The following is a 16,533-nucleotide window of genomic DNA, read 5'->3' as shown; positions in this document are numbered from 1 at the left end:
GGAAAACTGCAACAAGGGAATTATGCATCTTCTAGTAGACAGGGTGATGACAGAAATGAGCACTTGTTTATGGTGCAGCACATGAACAATTCTGTGACAAGTGCAGAAGAAAGCAATGATATATGGTATGTTGACTCAGGTGCATCAAACCACATGACAAGTCATGCAGAATGGATGGAGGATGCAAGGAAAATGGAAAAACTAGGATTTGTGGAGACTGGTGATGATACTGCACATCCTATTGTGCAGATTGGAAAAATTCCCTTGTCTATGCAGGATGGGAAAAAGAAATACCTGTCCGATGTATTTCATGTCCCGAATATCACCACGAATCTGGTTTATGTTGGTCAAATGGTTGAACAGGGCTTGCAGGTCAGATTTAATCCTCATGGATGCTTTGTTGAGGATATGAAAATAAAGGTCGCTTGATAGCAAAAGGAAAGAAGAAGGGCAGAATGTTTACATTGGATGCAGACATGTCTGAATTGAGTGCAGCAATGTTTGCACATGGGACCGGTGTAGTTGCAGATATTGATATCTGGCATAAACGCATTGGTCATGTTAATGTACAGCGACTTAAATCAATGCAGGCCCAAAATATTGTTGCAGGTTTGCCGAAATTCAAGGTTGCAGAAATGTATAGGGTATGTGAAGCCTGTCAGTTTGGAAAACAGGCAAGGAAACCATTTCCTAGACATGTTCAAGAGAGTAAGAAGCCATTGGAGTTAATCCACTCTAATGTGTGGACAACTAAAGCTGCATCTCTTGGAGGCTGTTATTATTTTGTCAGTTTTATTGATGACTATAGCAGAAAAGTTTGGGTGTATTTTATGAAAAAGAAAAGTGAAGTTTTTGGGTATTTCAAAACTCTTAAAGTGTTGGTTGAAAAAGAAAAAGGCCTGCAGATAAAATGCCTAAGGTCAGATGGAGGGGGAGAGTACCTCTCAAATGAGTTTGCAAGGTTCCTACAGGAGCATGGCATAAAGCAGCAATATTCATGCAGTCATACCCCACAACAAAATGGAATTGCAGAAAGAAAAAACAGGCATATTGGAGAGGTATCTCGTGCCATGCTCAATGAAAAAGACTTGCCAGATTTTTATTGGGCTGAACAGTTGCTACAGCAGTCTACATAATGAACAGGACTCCCACTGCAGCAATACATGGAATGACTCCAGAGGAGAGGTATACTGGTAGGAAACCAGATATTTCTCATTTGAAAATTTTTGGTTGCATTGCCTATGTACATGTGCCAGATGAGTTGAGATCCAAGTTGGATCCAAAAGCTGAGAAGTGCATCTTTATTGGTTACTCTCTACAACAAAAAGGGTATAGATGCTATAACCCTTCTACTCGTAAGTTTATAGTGAGCAGAGATGTTGTTTTTGATGAGATGAGTAGCTGGTATAAACCAGTAAATGTGATTGATGATGTAGATGCACAAAATGGTAATGCTGCACAGAATTCACAGCAGCAGTCACAAAATATTAGTGGACCTGGAGCGTCCTCTAGCAGTGGTTCACATTCTTCGCCATGGACAGGAAGATTGAGATCAGGAGAATCTTCTCAAAGTAATGCAGATAGTGGTATGCATGTATCACGAAAAGGAAAAGAGAAGGTTGATCAGCCCATGTTTGATGTGAATGTAGGTCACTCTTATGTGGATGGTGAAAACAGTGGCTCAGAACAGAGTATTGATGATGAGTTGGGTATTCCTTCTATTGTTACACCTGGAGTAAGGAAGACCAGGGATGTTTTGAGAGCACCTGGGAGTGAACCTACTTTGCGCAGGTCTATGAGAGCTAGGTATCCTGTGGATAGGCTGAAATATGATGGATTTACAGCCATTCACTATGCATATATGGTCAAAGTGATACAGGAACCATAACCCACTTCTTTTGAGGAAGCCATGGGAAAAGAAAAATGGGAGAAAGCCATGGATGAAGAAATGGATGCCTTGGAAGCTAATGCTACATGGGAATTGGTACCTTTGCCTAAAGGTAAAAATGCAATTGGCTGTAAGTGGGTTTATAAGGTGAAGCACAATGCAGATGGTTCTGTGAACAGATACAAGGCAAGATTAGTAGTCAAGGGGTATGCACAAACATATGGCATTGACTATGAAGAAACATTCACTCCCGTTGCAAGGATGGCAACTGTAAGAGTAGTCATTGCTATGGCTGCATCAAAGGGATGGTCTTTACATCAGATGGATGTAAACAATGCCTTCTTGCATGGTGATTTGCAAGAAGAGGTCTATATGGAGCAGCCACCAGGTTAGGTGCATGTTGTTCATCCTGAGTTTGTTTGCAGGTTGAAGAAAGCCTTGTATGGCTTGAAGCAAGCACCTAGAGCATGGTCTGACAAGATAGGACAATATCTTGTCACTATCGGCTTTCAGATTTCCAAGGCAGATTTCTCACTTTATGTGAGAAAAACAGAGAAATGTATTATGCTACTTGTCATTTATGTGGATGATTTGATTATGACAGGTGACAGTGATGAAGATATCCTTCATGTGAAAATGCTATTGAAGCAGAAGTTTGAGATGAAGGATTTGGGAGAGCTGCGTTATTTCTTGGGCACTGAGGTGATTAGATCACCAAGTGGGATACAGCTCTTGCAGAGGCAGTATGGATTGGACATGCTGTCCAAATATGGGATGACAGGCTGTAAGCCTATTTCAGTTCCTTTGGAGCAGAATGTGAAGCTGAGCACAGATGCAGGTGAGCTTCTAGAAGACCCTACTATGTACAGACGCATAGTAGGAAGTTTGATTTATATGACTATTACCAGGCCAGATTTGAGCTATGCTGTTGGATTGGTAAGTCAGTTTATGCAGGCTCCAAGGAAATCGCATTTGGATGCAGCTAGACGCATACTCAGGTATGTGAAGTCCACATTGCAGTATGGACTATTTTATGAGACTGGGGTTCAGATACAGTTGCATGGATACACTGATGCTGATTGGGCTGGTAGTATTTCTGATAGACGATCTACCAGTGGATATGTGTTTTTTTTTTGGGAGTGCTGCAGTCACTTGGAGCAGCAAGAAACAGCCTACAGTTGCCTTGTCGAGCACAGAGGCTGAGTACAGGGGTGCAGCAATCGCTGCATGTGAGGTAGCTTGGTTGCATAAGCTACTTTATGATATGCATCAGTCTACAGATGGGCCAGTTGTCATTTATTGTGACAACATGAGTAGTATACACTTGGCAAATAACCCAGTCTATCATGCTAGAACAAAGCACATTGAGGTGCATTATCACTATGTGCGAGAGAGGGTTTTACTAGGTCTTATTGATCTAGTTTATGTCAGCACAGAGGATCAGGTAGCTGACATATTCACGAAGGCATTGGGCGCAGAGAAGCTGCGCAAGTTCAGAGACCTGCTTGGTGTGCAAGAATTGGGATTGAGCTCGAGGGGGAGTGTTGAGATATCGAGCTCCACTCGTGATACGCCAGGGTGACCGTTGTGTATTTATGTCACCGACTTGTCAGTTGCAGACGCGGTTGGTACACCGCCCATGAATAATAGCTACATGATAGCTATCCTTATCTACTCTAGTTCGTGGCTCAGTTAGTATGCCACCTTAGTTAGTTGAGTTTGGTTTGAGACCCATATATAGGGTTCTTCTATTTCTTTGTACTTGAGTTCTTTTGGCTTACACAACTAAGAAGAGGAAAACTGTTTTCAGCCTCCACCCTTGTGTGTCTTCCCCCATTGTGCAAGCAAGAAAGCTTCAAGCGAGACTCCTTCCTTCTCTCCCACAATCTTGACAATCTATACCCTTTTTGCTGCAAAGGGTAACCAATAAAGATGCACTTCTCAGCTTTTGGATCCAACTTGGATCTCAACTCATCTAGCACATGTACATAGGCAATGCAACCAAAAATTTTCAAATGAGAAATATATGGTTTCCTACCAGTATACCTCTCCTCTGGAGTCATTCCATGTATTGCTGCAGTGGGAGTCATGTTCATTAGGTAGACTGCTGTAGCAACTGCTTCAGCCCAATAAAAATCTGGCAAGTCTTTTTCATTGAGCATGGCACGAGATACCTCTCCAATATGCCTGTTTTTTCTTTCTGCAATTCCGTTTTGTTGTGGGGTATGACTGCATGAATATTGCTGCTTTATGCCATGCTCCTGTAGGAACCTTGCAAACTCATTTGAGAGGTACTCTCCCCCTCCATCTGACCTTAGGCATTTTATCTGCAGGCCTGTTTCTTTTTCAACCATAGCTTTAAGAGTTTTGAAATGCCCAAAAACTTCACTTTTCTTTTTCATAAAATACACCCAAACTTTTCTGCTATAGTCATCAATAAAATTGACAAAATAATAACAGCCTCCAAGAGATGCAGCTTTAGTTGTCCACACATCAGAATGGATTAATTCCAATGGCTTCTTACTCTCTTGAACATGTCTAGGAAATGGTTTCCTTGCCTGTTTTCCAAACTGACAGGCTTCACATACCTTATGCATTTCTGCAACCTTGAATTTCGGCAAACCTGCAACAATATTTTGGGCCTGCATTGATTTAAGTCGCTGTACATTAACATGACCAATGCGTTTATGCCAGATATCAATATCTGCAACTACACCGGTCCCATGTGCAAACATTGCTGCACTCAATTCAGACATGTCTGCATCCAATGTAAACATTCTGCCCTTCTTCTTTCCTTTTGCTATCAAGCGACCTTTATTTTTCATATCCTCAACAAAGCATCCATGAGGATTAAATCTGACCTGCAAGCCCTGCTCAACCATTTGACCAAGAGAAACCAGATTCTTGGTGATATTCGAAACACGAAATACATCCGACAGGTATTTCTTTTTCCCATCCTGCATAGACAAGGGAATTTTTCCAATCTGCACAATAGGATGTGCAGTATCATCACCAGTCTCCACAAATCCTGGTTTTTCCATATTCCTTGCATCCTCCATCCATTCTGCATGACCTGTCATATGGTTTGATGCACCTGAGTCAACATACCATACATCGTTGCTTTCTTCTACACTTGTCACAGAATTGTTCATGTGCTGCACCATAAACAAATGCTCATTTCTGTCATCACCCTGTCTACTAGAGGATGCATAATTTCCTTGTTGCAATTTTCCATTCATGATGTCATTCTGCTTTTTATAGCAGTCTTTAGCCATATGACCCATTTTACCACAATAGTAGCATTCAACATTACTGTTTGCATTTTGGCCTCTTTGCCATCCACCACAACCTCTTTGGCTCCCCCTACCTCTAGAGTTATCACGTCCTCCTCCATAGGACTGGTTTTCTTGAGTTTGCTGCATATTCTGATTTCTACCACGGCCTCCATATCGGCCTCCTCTACCTCTGCCTCTACCTCTTCCAGCATTTGAGTAGAAGACAGCTTCTTTTGAAGTTCCTCCTGAAGAAGATGCACCACCATTTCTTTGCTCCTCAGAAATTAGAAGAGCAATCAGCTCCTCAAAATCAGGAAATCTTTCACGAACTGAAATGGATGTCCGAAATTGTGCATAATCCCTTCCTAGACCATTCAAGGTCACAAAAACTAAATCATCATCTTCCACTGGTGACCCAATGGAAGCAAGTGCATCTGCAATCTTCTTCACCTTCATGTGGTAGTCGTTGATGCTCATATTTTCTCTTTGCACATTGTGCAACTCTTGCTTGAGCTGCATTTTCCTGGCTTGCGTATTTGTGCTATACATTTTTGACAAAGTATCCCATGCCTCCTTTGGCGTACTTGCATCTTGAATATGCACAATCATAGAGTCTGAAATGCTGATAGACAGCCAATACATAACTTTCCTGGCTCTCTCATGCCATGCTTTAAATGCCTGCATTTGCTGTTGATTGGGAACATCAGGAAGAATTGGTTCTTCTTCATTTCCCGCAACAAATTCCCAATATCCTTTTCCCATAAGGAAATTCGTCATTCTAAACTTCCATGCTTGGAAGTTGTTCTTGTCAAGCTTTTCAGTGACAATCTGTGAAAGAGAATCAGATGCCATTACAGAAGACTGCAAAAAATTCTGTCACTGCAAAAACCACAGCTTCACCCCCACAAGGGAAAATCTGCAAAACTGGCGAAAGTGGTATTTGACCACACAGTCACTTCCTAGTGACGATTTTGCATCAACAGGCAACAGGGATGATTCTGTAACTCCCAATGTCTCTGCGCACAAGCATACAATGCAATTTTTACAGTAACTATTCACTGACCTGTAGAACAGTGGCTGAACAGCATAAAACTGGGCCTATTCCTGAGTGCTTGCAGAAAACTTCTGCCTCCAAAATAGGCCCCGAAATGGCCTCAAATCAAAAAAACAAGGTCGCCAAGGGCTAAAGCCCTTACCCGCAGCATATACTGCCCTCTTGCTTCACCGCGAAGGGCGTCTCAACCTAAGACAATGCACTCTTGCAATTTCCGGCTGTGCTACCTGCAGAGATCTGCTCCCAAAACAGAAAATGAAAGCAATGCTACTCCTCTTACCAGAACACCGCGAGCTTGGCTTGCTTTCTTGAGCTCCTTACCACGAACAAGGCTCTGATACCATGTCAAGATTGTGGGAGAGAAGGAAGGAGTCTCGCTTGAAGCTTTCTTGCTTGCACAATGGGGGAAGACACACAAGGGTGGAGGCTGAAAACAGTTTTTCTCTTCTTAGTTGTGTAAGCCAAAAGAACTCTAGTACAAAGAAATAGAAGAACCCTCTATATGGGTCTCAAACCAAACTCAACTAACTAAGGTGGCATACTAACTGAGCCATGAACTAGAGTAGATAAGGATAGCTATCATGTAGCTATTATTCATGGGCGGTGTACCAACCGCGTCTGCAACTGACAAGTCGGTGACATAAATACACAACGGTCACCCTAGCGTATCACGAGTGGAGCTTGATATCTCAACACATAGCTTATGTATTGACAGTTATATCTACAATTGAGACCACTTGTTTGAGGGTTGTTTTGGGGTGTCAGTGGGCTGAAATTCCCTGGTTTTTTTCTGCAATTTAGTGCAGAAAACTGTCATTTATGTACAGGAGATGAAGTTGCTCCTGAGTTGCCTGCACACAATCCAACAAATGAACAGAAAAGAGCCTACAGGCTATGGAATGAAAGAGCATGCAAGGTGCTGCATTGGTTTTCCTTATGTATATCTGATGCTATGGTAATTCAAATCACTGGATGTGAGACTCCGAAGGATGCTTGGGACATACTAATGAAAATTTATGAAACCATGACACATGCAAGAAAGATCCAGTTGAAACAGCAGTTCAACAACATGTCTAGGAATGGCAAGAGCATCCAGATGTATACCATGGAGATTAAGACCATAGCTGATCAACTTGCTACTATTGGCTCAAGTGTATCAGAAGATGATATGATTGTTGTTGCTTTGAATGGCTTAGGCAAAGAGTACAAAGCTTTTGACACTTCCATTTTTGTGAGAGAAGAGCCCCCTAGCTAGGAAGAGCTAGTTGCTTTGTTGCTGCATGAGGAAGTCAAACTTGGTTTGAATACAGGTTCTAGTGCATCTCAGAGTAAAGACACTGTGTTGTACTCTAGCCAGCATGGTAGAGGATCTAGAGGTCGTGGTTCATTACGAGGTCGTGGTCACACTCGTAATACTTATGGACAGCAGCAGCAGCAGAGTAATTGGCATGGTGCAAATACACAAGGCCAGCGTGGATCTGGTGGGTTTAGAGGCAGGGGGAGATCACCCCGAGGTAGAGGTGGTGGTTCTAGTTCATGACAGCCGTCTGATCACTCCAACAAGGACAAGGACTGTCATTATTGTGGCCAGTATGGGCATATTGCAAAGGATTGTTACAAGAAGCAAGGAGATATGAAGGCAAAGGGCAGACAGCATGGGCACTATGCATCTTCCAGTGGTTCTCATGATGAGTCAGTTGATAGACTATTTGCCATGCAGCATGTATCTAAAAATGCATCGAGACATGATAGAGATGACAGATGGTACATTGACTCTGGAGCGTCAAACCACATGACCCCACATGGAGAGTGGTTTGATGAGATGGTTGCAGGTACACATGGTCATGTATGTACTGGGGATGACACCCAACATGACATAAAGCATAAAGGGATTGTTCCATTGATGATGCCTGATGGCAAGAAGAAAGGCATGCATGATGTCTTACATGTACCGACCATAACAAAAAATTTGTTGTCTGTGGGTCAAATGGCAGAACAGAATCTGCAAGTGAGGTTTAACAAGGATGGATGTTTCATTGAGAAGTATGGAAATGGTTGCAAGCTAATTGCCAAGGGCAGAAGGGATGGCATGATGTTTACTTTGGAAGCGACCATTCTTGAACTTAAAACAGCTATGTTTGCTCATGATGAGAGTGCCATCAGAGATGTAGAGATCTGGCACAAGAGAATCGGACATGTCAATGTACAAAAGCTAAAATCTATGCAGCAGAAAGAAGTAGTACTTGGATTACCTAAATTCAAGTATAATGATTTTGGTCATGTATGCCCTGCATGTTAGTTTGGGAAGCAGGCACGGTTTCCTTTCATGAGACATGTAAAAAACAGCACTAGGCCTTTACAGTTGGTACACTCTAATGTCTGGGGTCCTTCACATAATGCTTCCTTTGGCGGTGCACGATATTATGTCTCATTTATTGATTATTTCAGCAGGTACACTTGGCTTTATATCTTGAAACATAAGGATGATGTGTTTGATGCATTCAAAGACTTCAAGAAATATGCTGAAAATGAATTGGGCTGTTACATATCATGTTTGAGATCAGATGGAGGAGATGAATATGTCTCAAACTACTTTGACAGGTATCTTGCTAAACATGGGATCAGAAGACAGCTCACATGCAGTTATACACCGCAGCAAAACGGTGTTGCAGAGAGGAAAAATAGGGTTTTGATGGAGTCAGCTAGAGCTATGCTGAATGAAAAATGTCTGCCAAATGGTTATTGGGCTGAAGCAGTGGTGGCTGCTGTATATGTGCTGAATCGAACTCCTACAGCAGGGATTCATGATGTCACTCCATATGAATGGTTGTATGGTCATAAACCTGATATTTCACACTTGAAAGTATTTGGCAGCATTGCATATGTGCATATACCGGATGAGAAGAGGAAGAAATTGGATCCTAAGGCAGTGAAAAGTGTGTTTATTGGATATGCACAGGAACGGAAAGCTTATAAGTGTTATGTACCTTCTACGCATGAGACACTCATAAGCAGAGATGTGGTATTTGATGAGTTAGCATCTTGGTATGGGAATCCTGTTGCAGTGCCTACTGATGGCTCACCCAGTATGAGTCATGCTGAAAATACTCCTGCAGAGAGTACTTCCATGACTGGTCAGACAGGTGATGTATCATCTACAGTGAGTCCTTGGACAGGACGATTACGGAGTCGCACTACTACATCCACTGACACGGATATGTCAGTGAGGGGGAGAACATATAAGGGAAAAGAAAAGGTTTTTGAAGATGTAACAGGTCCACTCACTGCAGGTTATGATTCATCTAGCAGTGACAGCTTAGATAGTGAATTGGGGATTCCGTCTGTTATGACGCCAGGTGCTAGACAGAGCCGTTATGTGCCGCCTCATGAGAGGCAAGCTCACAGTGAGCCACAACTCAGGAGATCAGAGAGGGTCAGACGACCTGTTGACAGGTATACTTACACTGGATATTCAGCCCGTCATTATGCTTATATGACAAAAGTAACAGGTTTTAGAGAACCAAATAAGTTTGATGAGGCAGTTTTAGATGAGAATTGGCGTGCTGTTATGGATGAGGAATATTCAGCTTTGGCTGAAAATTGTACATGGGATTTGGTATAGTTGCCTGAGGGCAAAACACCTATTGGATGCAAGTGGTTGTATAAGGTAAAATGTAAATCAGATGGATCATTGGAAAGATATAAGGCCAGGCTGGTTGCAAAAGGGTATGCGCAGCAGTATGGTCTTGATTATGAGGAGACTTTCAGTCCTGTAGCAAAGATGGCTACAGTTAGAACTGTGATTGCTTTGGTAGCAGCTAGAGGCTGGAAACTATGGCAGATGGATGTAAAGAATGCATTTCTCAATGGAGAATTACAGGAAGAGGTTTACATGGAACAGCCTGAAGGCTATGTACATCCAGAATTTCTAGCACATGTATGTCGGCTGAAAAAGGCATTATATGGGTTGAAACAGGCACCCAGAGCATGGAATAATCGCATCAGCAGTTATTTACAGCAACATAGTTTCCGATTGGGAGATGCTGATCATAGTCTGTTTGTGAAAAAGACAAATAATGGCTATGTTTTCCTAGTTGTCTATGTTGATGACTTAATCATTACAGGAGATGATGAAAATGGGATTGCTGAAATAAAGACATGTTTACAGACTGAATTTAAGGTCAAGGACCTTGGAGAGTTGAAATACTTTTTGGGGATTGAGGTTGTCTCTACACCTCAAGGCATATGGCTGCTACAGAAGCAGTATGCTCATGACATGTTACAGAAATATGGTATGGCTGATTGCAAGCCTATGGATACGCCTTTGGAGCAGAATGTCAAGCTGCAGATTGATGTTGGGACAGAGATTGAGAATGTTACTATGTACAGACAGATGGTAGGCAGCTTGATCTATCTCACGATCACTAGACCTGACTTGAGTTATGATGTGGGGCTGATCAATCAGTTCATGCAGAAGCCTCGCAAACCACACTTAGATGCGGTCAGAAGAATTCTGAGATATGTAAAGGGTACCACAGATCATGGGCTATTTTATGCATATGGGAAAACCTTTGGCTTGATGGGATACACTGATGCTGACTGGGTTGGTTGCACATATGACAGGAGGTCAACCAGTGGCTATGCATTTGGATTGGGTAGTAGCATGATCAGTTGGTAGAGTAAGAAACAGCCTACAGTTGCATTGTCCAGTACGGAAGTAGAGTATCGTGGTACGGCCTTAGCGGCCTATGAAGCTAAGTGGTTACAGAAGTTACTGAATGACTTGGGAGTACACTTGGACAGCAAAGTCAAGCTGTATTGTTACAATTTGAGTAGTGTTATGTTAGCAAGCAATCCTGTTTATCATGCAAGATCAAAACACATTGAGGTTCACTACCATTTCATCAGGAAAATGGTTTTAGCAGATCAGATTGACTTGGAGCATGTGAAGACTGAAGACCAGGTAGCAGACATCTTTACCAAATCACTTGGTAAAGATAAGTTCATTCATTTTAGACATCTACTTGGAGTGATGCAGATGATTTGACTTTTGTTTTTGAGCTTGAGGGGGAGTGTTAGAAATCAAGCTCACCGTCAGTGTGTCTTCATCTATGACCGACATCTATGACAGCTAGTGTGTACAGATGTCTACATGTGACTACATTAAATAAGTCGGGTTAGTAGTCAGTCAGTGACCTAACTAGAGTTAGTCAGTCTAGTCTACATTTACACTAGGTCACTTTATCTTGTAGTGTGTATGTGCTTTTCAGTAGAGTGTGTGGAAATGAAGGAATGAGCTTGAGAGCCTGAAGGCTCATGGATATGGAGTCTTTCCCTTTCTCTCTCTCTACTCTTTTTGAACAGTGCACCTCTAAGTCTTGCCGCAATCTCCTCATCCTTTCCTTGTGGTTATACATGGTGATGCTCTGCAATGCTTTCCCAAGCTGCCTTCCTCTCTTCCTCAAGGTTGGTAACTACTTCCTCGATCGATCTGTTGTGGATCGCGGTCCTTGTTAGCCAATCGTATTGGAGCATACGCTGCAATTCGATTGGGAACTCACCCAATTCCAGCTGGTCATCCTCTTCCGCATCTGCTCCTGACATTTTTGCAGCCTCTCGCTCCACCAGGTTGTCGATCAATCCAATTAGCTCGGGTAGCGACTTGCCCTCAATCCTGTCATCTTTGAACTCTTCGGGGTCTTCAGGGTCCTAGTAACAAAGCTCTGTGGCACCCAGCTACGTCTCAGGGTCTGCTCCTACTGGTGGGTTATTTGAATTATTATGATTCTATGTGAGTTCCGTGTTAATGAAAGTCGTTGTCAGTTTTATTCACACTTGTGCTTAGTGCTTTTCAGTGCACAGTGCCAAATCAGGCTTTTTCCCTTTTAGTGCACTTTAAATAATGAAATCAGCGTGGGGTACGAATGCAAAATGAACAATGCAGTTCCCACTTTTCCCTCTTTTTTTCATAGCCTAATGTGGTTCTAAGTGCATTTTTTGGCTGTCCTCTCGTGTTGTCTAGGGTCTATACTACACACTCTACACTTTTTCAAGGACGGATTAGTATCTAAGGGTTAGTTTCAACTCTAAAGCTTGTCTATTCTATGGCTTGCTAGTAGAGGTTGACTTTAGGTTGCCCATGAGTGGCTTCTCCAATTTCTGGCTTTTGACAGCCGAGTGATGTACTTAGGGATGTTTGGGGATGTGTTCGGAGTGGCCTTGGCCTGAGGAGGTGGCTCACTTACCAGTTTAAAAAGTTATGCCCTGGTGGTCTGATTCTGGGAGTCGGACTCCGACTGGTTGAGTTGGACTGTCCAATCGGATCGGGTGGTCCGAGTCTCAAAATGGCTCCTACTCAAAATGAGTCCTACTAGCAGAGTCAGATGGCCTAATCGCATAGTTGGTCCAATCGGACCGAGTGGTCTGACTCTAAGGTGGTGCGTCCAAGTCGGATGGTCCGACTGGTAGACGGTCCGACTTTGAGAGTCGAACTGTCCAAGTATCCAATTCTAGGACTCGGACACCTGCAACTTGGTCCGACTGCATTTGCCCCAGCGCAGTCCCGAGGGTGCAAATGACGAATGCTATGTGTGGGGGTCCTGGTACAAGCTCCAACTTTCCAAATCAAACAAGCACAACTCAGAGAAGGTCAAGGAATACTTGGGATGGCTAGGCAATAGCAAAATGACCAAATCGAATCCCTTTTGTACCTGCACTCACAGTCTCTCTCTCTTAAGCTCTCTCTCTCAATGTCTGACTGCAAAATGAGGCTTCCCCTGACCTTTTGAGCCTCTTATTGCCCTGCTCAAGTCTCCTTCAACCTTATGGTTGCCCCTCACCCATCTACTCAAGATTTAGATTTTATGCCCCTTTCTCCCAGTTTTCAGCATGTTTTCAACAGTAGAAAACCCTTATGTTTTCCCTGTTTCCTTGGTTCTAATCTTGTTCTAACACAACAAAAATAAAAAACAATGACTGAGGTGATTTACCTACTTGCCTACTCAACAACAAACCAAAATACTTCCTTGCTCCGAAGATCAAACCACCTAAATCTCCTAACTATCTCAAGCACTGGTTCAGACTGAAAACCCTACTTCTATGCTCGATTCAAAGCGCACGGCGCTCAAGGCTCAATTTTGAGTGTCCCGACAATAGAACCAAAATGAAGGGAGCTACAAGCTCAACCCTCGAGACCTACGAACCACTTATTGGTCAAGCATTTCAAGCCGAGTGGCCATGGCTACCTCTCACATAGCTGACATGCTCTCCCTACCTATGGGGTGTAGTGAGCTTACCTTGATGCCCAATCAAGTACCCTCCTCTCCCGTGCATGCATGTAGCTCCACGATCCTTAAGGCAAGCTCAAGCAACTCAATCCCTCTCCAACAAGTTCCATCCTCCATAGCCATGCGAGACAAGAGAAGAGTAGAGAAGAGAAGAAGATGAAGAGAGGGGGTGGGGAGCCTCTTCTCCTCGATCCCTCAATCTCACACACTCACTCCCTCACACTCACTTACTCCCTCTCTCAAGCACAAGCAAGAAGGCAGCAAGAAGAGAAGAAAAATAAGAAGAAGTTTTTTGCCACACACACAAGAATCAGCTTCTCATTCACTTTTCAAGTTTATATACATGCCCTACTTCCCACGGATGGTCATCTTTACATGACCGGCCATGGCCTAGGCTCTTTTTCTCCATTCTTTCACTTCCTAGCTAGTCTTACTGCCCTTTTAAGCTCACAATTTTCACAAGAGGGAGTCTTACACTCTTTTACAAGGATTTTAGAGTGCCTTTGCATTTAAAGGTGCACTTTCTTGCTTTTAAGTCCTCCAGACTTCGGCGGCTATGCCTTGGACTTTTGGTGGTTGTTTCCATGCTTTTGGATTTTTTCTAGCAGACTTATTATTATTGTGGGTGCCTTTTCCATGCCTGCCCTACTCCTTTTCCTACTTCTCAGATTTTTCTATTTTCCTACTTTTTCCTGTTGCTAGTGTTGTAGTAAACACCCTGGCATGTTATGCATATCCCTCCTTGGGCATTTCTCAGTTCTGGTGTTGTGGCTGAAACCTAGGGCCTTCTCCACCATCGCAAGGCTCCACTCCACCTCTACTTGACAAGCTTCTTCTCCTCTTCTTACCGTCACCATGCCACTATTTCTTTCAGCATCGAAGCTCCTCAAAAAATTATACACAATTGCTACAATTGATAGCCTGCACGACCTTCTCTACATACTTCTGTAGACTGCATTGGTCCAAGAGTTGTTTTATGATAGCTGGCTCCTCCATGATGGCATCTTTTAGATTTAGGGTAAGCTTGAATATAAATTGACTGAAACCCCCCATCTCTATCATCAAGCCGTACTTTGCTTGCTCTTCCGCCATGAACGGGAGCTTGCTACCTTAATCTTGCCCCAGATGTAGAGTTTGCCCAAGAAAGAGAGAGTAGCCAATGACTATACATTGGACCATGCTCAAATGCAATGTGTGCTTTCTGCAGGGGTGATTTTCTCTTCTAGCAAGCAGGGCTTCCATCATGGCTCTTTGTTCTTGGTATTTTTGTCGCTTTCTCCATAATGGTTCTCTATGGGGTTGGTGGTCTTGTGGTGACTTGGACATTGAACGCTTTTATACAGAGACATGTGTCATCCTGCATTCACTTGGCAACTCATGAGAGTACATGCAAGTCATATGCTTCAATTATAATGGAAAGGTGTAGCTCAAAGAGACATCACTTATCTGAATCCCTTGGTGTTGACTTTAATGCATATCACCTGTGCTTGATTATCATTGCTTGTGTGTGTGCTAGCTTTGCTTTTTTGGTATTATCTATATCCAGTCACAAAACTCATTGTTTATTTATATACACATTTATAAAACCATGTCACTTCATGAGGATAAAAACTAATTATAGAACTCATGATTGTGTTGGAGTGTGGCACACACATCTAGTACTCATGGTATCCTACTCAGTAACAATAGATATTTCACAACATAGAGTAGCATGGTACCTTGTCTGAGTCTACTGGCAACGTGTAGCTCCTCCTCAGTGAGAATATTATCAACCAGAGAGTTCTCTTGGCTAGTTTCGGCTAAGCCCATACCCCAAATGGCACTCAGTACACTCGAAAGGAAGTTTGCGCCACATAGGTTGGGTGGGCTCCAAGTTCGTCCATTGTGCGTAGTTTCAAACCAACGTTTTTCAAATTGACTTTGACCCTCTGATTATCAATTTAGTTGCTCTATGTCTAAGTGATTTGGTTGGCAAAGCGCATCGTTGAATTTCACAATTAAGCGTAATTCATCGGCCTCCTCGTCAGAGATGAGTTGTATGCGTTCATATAGGAGCTTTTTGTTGAGAAATAGACAAATGATGTATGCTCCAAGAGGAGCTGTGCTAAATCCCATATGCACAGTGAGGAGAGTGGAACAACCCAAAGCCTATAAAGCATTGTACTTGACTATGAAATGAACACAATATCATGATGCTTTGTACTTTCAGTTAAGTGTCTGTCATTGTCGATTCTACACAAGATTGTGTTTATGAGTCCAAGCTAATCTATCTTGGAACCTAATTCACTTGTGTAATAGTTTGTCTCTACTTGTCCATGTCATTATGAACTTGGTTTACATCTTTGATCCACCATAACTTGTGTCATGTCCTAGATCCACGTCATTTAACATGGTATCAGAGCCCAGTTGGGCATGGCACAGCTCACACTCTGAATCTCTAGTCTCCCTTCATCTCTGGTGATCTCTAACCGGCCCACAGTCAGCTCATATCTTCAGTTTCAACTTCAAATCTCAGTTGGACCTTGTGGCAGCCATAGCCAGCAACACCCTATCATCTTGAAGCTCCTGTATCTCACTCCACATACCAAATCTCTCTGAGCTTCCTTATGGAAAGTTGTTTCCCACCTCACAAAGCTTCCCTGTATCACATCAATCCACGAGATTTGGCTATCTGGACCTCAGCATTGTCAATATTGTCAATTGTTGCCATAGCCCCAGTTTGTGGCCTGCAGAACATACCTCACTTTGAGCTCTCATATCTCTCAAACTAGGCAATATTTCAGTGTGCTTTCTTCAGGAGGATAGTTCTTCTACTCAAGGAGCTTCTGCCTATCACATCTATGCCTGACATTGGATGCTTACAAGCCTGGCATTGCTGAAATTCGACGTCGCTGCCATAACTGTGCCTGGTTACATTTCACTGATCTACGTGCATACTGCTGTACTCGATCTTGACGATTATCATGGGGCTCTTGTAGAGCATGGAGTAAGCTACATTTCCATAAAAAAAAGTTTTCAAAATGATCAATT

The sequence above is a fragment of the Lygodium microphyllum genome, chromosome 1 (assembly GCF_053477565.2).
Source record: "Lygodium microphyllum isolate KBCC chromosome 1, Lygodium_microphyllum_v1.1.10, whole genome shotgun sequence".
Lineage (NCBI taxonomy): Eukaryota > Viridiplantae > Streptophyta > Polypodiopsida > Schizaeales > Lygodiaceae > Lygodium > Lygodium microphyllum.
The sequence above is the reverse complement of the archived record's forward strand: the minus strand, read 5'-3'. Positions refer to the sequence as shown.